This window comes from Rhinoraja longicauda, chromosome 2, assembly GCF_053455715.1.
Source record: "Rhinoraja longicauda isolate Sanriku21f chromosome 2, sRhiLon1.1, whole genome shotgun sequence".
In the NCBI taxonomy this organism is placed as follows: Eukaryota; Metazoa; Chordata; class Chondrichthyes; order Rajiformes; family Arhynchobatidae; genus Rhinoraja; species Rhinoraja longicauda.
The window spans coordinates 85,410,799-85,417,707 of NC_135954.1; positions in this window are offsets into that span (position 1 = coordinate 85,410,799).

Here is a 6,909-nt window from a genome sequence, read left to right on the forward strand (position 1 = left end):
GTCTACACTGATGTTTAAATGAGGATAAGAAGGGACTTGTTTATTTTTAGATTTTCTGCATTCTTTCAGCAACAGCCCAACAGCATTATATCTGGTCTCATTGACGCTTGTTAGAAATAAAACTATTTAGAGTTGCTGTTTACTATCTTGCTGAAAGATATGCTTATTGGGTACAAACATGATTCGACTTTCCTGTAGGCCTTTACTGTATGGATTCACACACTAGACACTTTGTTTCCACAAAAATGAATGGAGACCTGTAACTGTTGCAGAATGGCACCACAAGCAGGCAGTGCAATACATACTAGGAGAGCAACTTGCTTTAAGAACCATAAAAGAAATTGTTGCCATTGCATGAGTGGCCCGAGGAGATAAAGGGATCCATGGTTTACATAAAACAATTTGATTTGAAGTTTAGGATTAATTATGGGGGTAGAGGTAATTTGTGGAATATAAGAATATAAAGGTGAATTTATGTAAGGGAAGTGTAAATTGGGGAGAGATCTGTAGTGGGTTTCCCATTCATTGTCATTTATTTTACACAATTGGGCAAAGTCAAAGTGATTGCAATCTGCCATTCCTAACAATACCACACCAGATTACCAATTTTATTAATACTCATGGATTTTTTCTTTTTTTCTTTTTTTCTTTCTCTCTCTCTCTCTCTTTTTTTTTTTTTTTTTTTTCAAAGACTTTATTCAGCACATTCACATGATACATCACATCAAAACCACATTCAGAGGTTACAAATCATCAAGTAATCATTATAATACAATGTTGCCTTCATTATTTACAATGCTCTCAACCCCCCGCGGTGACCAGCGCCCACGGAAGGCCTCCAGAGTCCCCATGGTCTCCGCGTGTTCCCTCTCTAGGGTCACACGCGCACGGACGTAGGCCCGGAAGAGGGGAAGGCAGCCGACTCTGGCAAGACCATCGACCGCCCGCTGCCTGGACCCGCGAATGGCCAACTTGGCCAGGCCCAAGAGCAAACCGACAGGGAGGTCCCACCCCCCCGAACGACCCTCCCCACCCCCTGCCTTGTGTCCAAACACTAGAATCGTAGGACTAAAGTGTAACCAGAACTTGAGGAACAGCCCCTTCAGATATTGGTACAGGGGCAGTAACCTCTCACACTCCATATAGACATGGAACACGGTCTCTTCGTCACCGCAGAAAATACAGGCGGTCGGCGAGCCCGTGAACCGGCTCAACAGTTTATTACACACCACCGCTCTGTGCAACACTCTCCACCCCAGGTCCCCGATGTAAAGGGGAACGACTCCCTTATAGAGAGCCCCCCACTGAGGACCGTCCCCGTCTTCAGGTGGTAACACAGACCGCCAAGATGTATCAGGGCGGTGTACGAAGACAAGGAGGTGTAGAATGTGCAGGAGCATTCTGTACAGTGTGCGTCTCTTCGCATCACGAAACAGCACGCTGGGCATCTCGGAAAGGCGGCTCAAGTTGTGCGGAGCCGGCGCCCGGGAGAGATCCCGGAGCCTAGGCCCGATGAGCAAATCTGACGGAGCGGGGGTAAGCTCAGTCAGAACCACTCTAGGCGCACGCCTCTCCTCGACACCCGCCATGACAGGGTGAGGACCGGCTGCTCCCGCAGCCACGACGTCCCCCTCCCTTTGTGGAGCAACACGTCGGCTGAAAACAACCAAATTCCTCACTCTAAGCACGTCCCGATAGAAATTAGGCAGACCCCGTAAGGCGGGTCGACTGATGCCCGCCACCGACAGCCGCGAAACCCCCCGTAGGCAACAACCCCGACGAACAAAATACGTGGCCAGAGCGTGCCACCTGGGGGGGTTCTCCGTGTACATATACCTCCGCAGAGTCCTGAGACGGAGAGCCGCCACCTGGGTATGCACGCATACCAAGGACTGGCCGCCCTCCTCCAACGGGAGACTCAGGACTGCTGCGGTAACCCAATGCTTCCTATTTCCCCAGAAGAAGTCCACCAGCTTCTTCTGTAAAGTAGTTGCAAAGATGGAGGGCGGGACAAGAGTAGCCAGCCGGTACCACAACATGGAGGCCACCAGCTGGTTTATGACCAGCACCCTCCCCTGAAAGGAAAGGACTCCAAGCAGGCCTGACCAGCGTCCCAGCCGGGCGACGACTTTCATCTCCAGCTCCTGCCAGTTCGCCGGCCAAGCATCCTCAGTGGGACTCAGGTACACCCCCAGATAGAGGAGGTGCGTGGTGCTCCACGCATACAACGTCATCTCCTCCGGCAGGGAGTCTACCTGCCACTGACCCACTAATAGTCCAGAACATTTACTCCAATTAATCCTGGCGGATGATGCAGCCGAGAAAATCCTCTGGCAGTCACGCATCCTCCGCAGGTCACCAGGGTCAGTGAACGTAAGGAGCACATCATCGGCATAAGCTGAAAGAACCACTTCCACCCCCGGACCTGGTAGAGCCAGGCCTGTCAGCCTCCTCCGAAGAAGACACAGGAATGGCTCTACACAGACCGAGTACAACTGACCGGACATGGGGCACCCCCCTCCCAAAATGAATGGGAGCCAACAACACCCCATTAACCTTCACAAGACACTCCGCTGCAGCGTACAAGAGCCGGACCCTGGCTACAAAATGCGGTCCAAATCCGAACGCTTGCAGCGTCCCGAGTAGGTAGTCGTGATCTACCCTGTCAAAAGCCTTCTCCTGATCAAGAGACAGAAAGGCTGCTGACTGACCAGTGCCCTGAGATAGATGAATCAGGTCCCTAACCAGGTGGATGTTATCCTGAATGGACCGACCAGGGACTGTATAGGACTGGTCAGGGTGAATCAGTTGAGACAGCACAGAGCCCAGGCGATTTGCCATCGCCCGTGCAAAGACTTTGTACTCTGTACAGAGGAGAGAGACCGGGCGCCAGTTCTTCAACAGGCGGAGTTCGCCCTTCTTGGGCAGCAGGACAACGACTGCTCTGCGCCACGAGAGGGGCATCTCCCCGGTCGCCAGGCTCTCCCCCAGAACCTTCATGTAATCATCCCCCAGGACATCCCAGAAGGCTCTAACAAATTCTACTGTCAACCCATCCAGCCCAGGGGATTTGCCCCTCCTGAGCTGGTGCAGGGCACGTGTCAACTCCTCCAATGATAAGGAGTCATCCAGAAGATCGGACACTTCCCTATCTACAGTCGGTAGACCCTCCCACAGGACCCGCTGAGCCTCCCCGCTGCAACCATCTGCGGAGAACAGGGTCCCATAAAAGGACCGGACTAAAGCACTGATCCTCTCTGGATCTGTGACAGAGGAGCCATCATCCGCGAGCAGCTCTACGAGCTGTTTGCGGGCTCCCCGCCCCTTCTCCAGAGAGAAAAAGAAAGGTGACGCTCGGTCCAAATCGTGCAGCATTTGGACCCGCGACCTCACGTAAGCTCCTCGGGACCGCTCAAGCAGCAGGTTCCTCAAGGCTTCCTTCTTCCCCTGAAACTCTCCCCATTCACAGGAGTCCTCACCAATCCGACCCAGGCGAAACTCCGCCCCCGATAGCTCCCTCTCGAGCTTCTCAACCGCTGAGTCCCGCCTTCCGGTCGACCCCCACGTATATTCCTTACAAAAGAGACGGATGTGAGCTTTCCCCACATCCCACCACTGCCTAAGTGAAGAAAAACTCCCCTGCCTCCCTCTCCACTTCACCCAACTCCGTCTGAATGACTCCCGGAAACACCGATCCTCCAGCAGCTTGTTATTGAAATGCCAGTAAGCAGACCCAGCCCGCGTGCACCCCGGATTGAAGTCCACACGCACCAGACAGTGGTCCGAGCATGGCACCAGCCGCATTGAGGCCGCTGAGACACGGGAGACAAACGCACCGGAGATATACATACGATCAATGCAGGAACCGCCCCCCTCAGACCTCCGCGAGAATGCGTTTGAGTCAGGGTGGAGGTTCCGCCATGCATCCACTAGCTCAAAGGAATCAAGCAAGCCTCTCAGTTTCTTTGCTACAGCAGGGGCACACTGAGTACCAGAACGATCTCGCACCTCAAGTGTGCAGTTGAAATCTCCCCCCAGAAAGACACACTCTCCTCTTTCAATAGTGCTCAACAGAGCAGTCACCTCCTGAAGTAGGCAGGCCTGCATCGTGCCGCTGCTGGGGGCATACACGTTAACAAAATGCAACGGCATGCCATCCAGACTCACAGCCAGATAGAGCAAACGACCTGGCACCACTTCCTGCACCTTCAGGATCTCTGGCTGAAAAGTCGGGGCCAACAGAAAAGCCACCCCGCTCGATTTTGTGCTGAGGTGGCTCATGTAAACCCCCCCTTCCCACTCCAGTCGCCAGGTGGGTTCGTCACTGACAACAGTGTGCGTCTCTTGCAGAAAACACACCGCATATTTCCCTTCCGTCAGGACTGATAAATGCTGAAATCTGCGAAAGCTCGCTCTACTGCCATTTAAATTTAATGTAACTACTGTGAATGTGCAAACACGTTAGAGTTATTTCCTCACATTGCTCTTGGTCACAGAAACTTCCCCCTTGAGGAAACTTGAGAAATCCCCAAGCTGAAGCCTCACAGATGCAGGAATATCACTTTCCTTGCTGCCAAGGATACTATCAAGATCCTTAATAAATCCTGGCAGCTCTCCCCACCGCCTCCGCGTTGTTTCAACTTTAGTCCTGTTACATTTAGTTGTTTTGAGAAAGTCCTGAATCTCACGGATAAGGGCTGCGTTAGACACAGCCCTGGAGTCTGGGCGCTCCGCCAACCCACTCACACCTGGAGCAGCAGCCTCCTCTGCACATCGCTCAAGGCCAGTGTCAGAGTCCGTGGGACTACAGCTTGCTGAAAGCTCACTCACCCCACTGCACAGGCCGAGCCCATCACTCTCCCCCTCCTCCGGCATGACACCACCCCCAGGATCAATGCCGAGGGAGGGTCCCGATGCCTCTGACAGCAACAAGCTGTCCGGTGAAAGGCCAGGCTCCTGCACTCTCCCATCACACCCCACTTCTGGGTCTGGGGAAGAAAAAACAGCAGGCACCCCCGGGGTCCCGGGTGTTCTTGGAGTCTCCCCTACTACCTCAACCGGTGAGGCATCACACCCCTCATCACCTCCACTGGTTCTAATACAGAGCACAGAGTGGAACGTTTGATCTCCCGATCCTCCCCCCTCAGGCTGACTCTGCTCATCCCCCATCCCAGGGGGCACATTTCCAGGGGAGTCAAACCCATCAACCGGCGTGCCAACACCCTCAGAAGGCCCCTGAAACAAGGGGACCTCCTCCGACCCAGGGGACACGCTCCCAGGGGCACCAACCCCGCTACCCGATGAGATGACTCCCTCGGAAGGCCCCTGAGACGAGGGGGCCGCCACCAACCCAGAGGACACGGTTTCAGGGGAGGCGATCCCAGTAACTGATCTGGTAACACCTGCAAAAGGTCCCTGAACCAGAGGCTCATCCTCCGGCCCACAAGTCACCAGTCCGTGGTCACCGCCCTCGTCAGGGGTGGAAGGTCTCGAAATATCCGTCCCCCTTACTTTGGGCCCACGCTCATGCTCTTCCTCGCTTTGCGACAGCCTTCTTTTTGTCCCGGTGACCAGGGGAGGTGCGGTGACCTCCATAGAGGAAGGGTCCTCCGCCTCCGCACCACCCGCTGCCCCCTTTCTACTCCCATGTTTGCTCCCACCTGCCCCCTTCCGGTTCACCTCAGCTCCTTGCTGAGCCACACCAGGTGCGCCCTGGACTTCACTGGGCCCACTGGGCAGGAGCCCATCTGCTATTGATTGACTCCCTTGGAGGGACTTCTTCTTCTTCTTATCCTTATCACTTTTCTTCCGCTTCTGCGTCTCCCAACCTCCCTCCCCCCCTTCACCCTTCCCCTGCGCCTCGCCATCTACCACCTCCACAGGTTCAGGGCATAGGGGGCGGGGGCCCTCACTGCTCCGGGTCACCAAGGCAGTACTTGCAGCCTCTGATGGGTTGGCAGTGCCGTCCCGGGTCACCGAGGCGGAGCTAGCAGCCCCAGCCGAGTCAGCAGTTCCACCCCGGGCCACCGAGGCATGGCGGGCCGCCCCGGATGGGCCAGCACTGCATTCCTGGGCCCCTGCGTTAGAATTTCTCGCAGCGGCCCGGCTCCTGGGACACTCTCTACGGAGATGTCCAAACTCCTTGCACGCATGACACTGTGCCTCTCCCCAGCTCCAATACACGCGATTGGAGAGACAATAGACAATAGACAATAGACAATAGGTGCAGGAGTAGGCCATTCAGCCCTTCGAGCCAGCACCGCCATTCAATGCGATCATGGCTGATCACTCTCAATCAGTACCCCGTTCCTGCCTTCTCCCCATACCCCCTCACTCCGCTATCCTTAAGAGCTCTGTCCAGCTCTCTCTTGAAAGCATCCAACGAACTGGCCTCCACTGCCTTCTGAGGCAGAGAATTCCACACCTTCACCACCCTCTGACTGAAAAAGTTCTTCCTCATCTCCGTTCTAAATGGCCTACCCCTTATTCTCAAACTGTGGCCCCTTGTTCTGGACTCCCCCAACATTGGGAACATGTTATCTGCCTCTAATGTGTCCAATCCCCTAATTATCTTATATGTTTCAATAAGATCCCCCCTCATCCTTCTAAATTCCAGTGTATACAAGCCCAATCGCTCCAGCCTTTCAACATACGACAGTCCCGCCATTCCGGGAATTAACCTAGTGAACCTACGCTGCACGCCCTCCATAGCAAGAATATCCTTCCTCAAATTTGGAGACCAAAACTGCACACAGTACTCCAGGTGCGGTCTCACCAGGGCCCGGTACAACTGTAGAAGGACCTCTTTGCTCCTATACTCAACTCCTCTTGTTACGAAGGCCAACATTCCATTGGCTTTCTTCACTGCCTGCTGAACCTGCATGCTTCCTTTCATTGACTGATGCACTA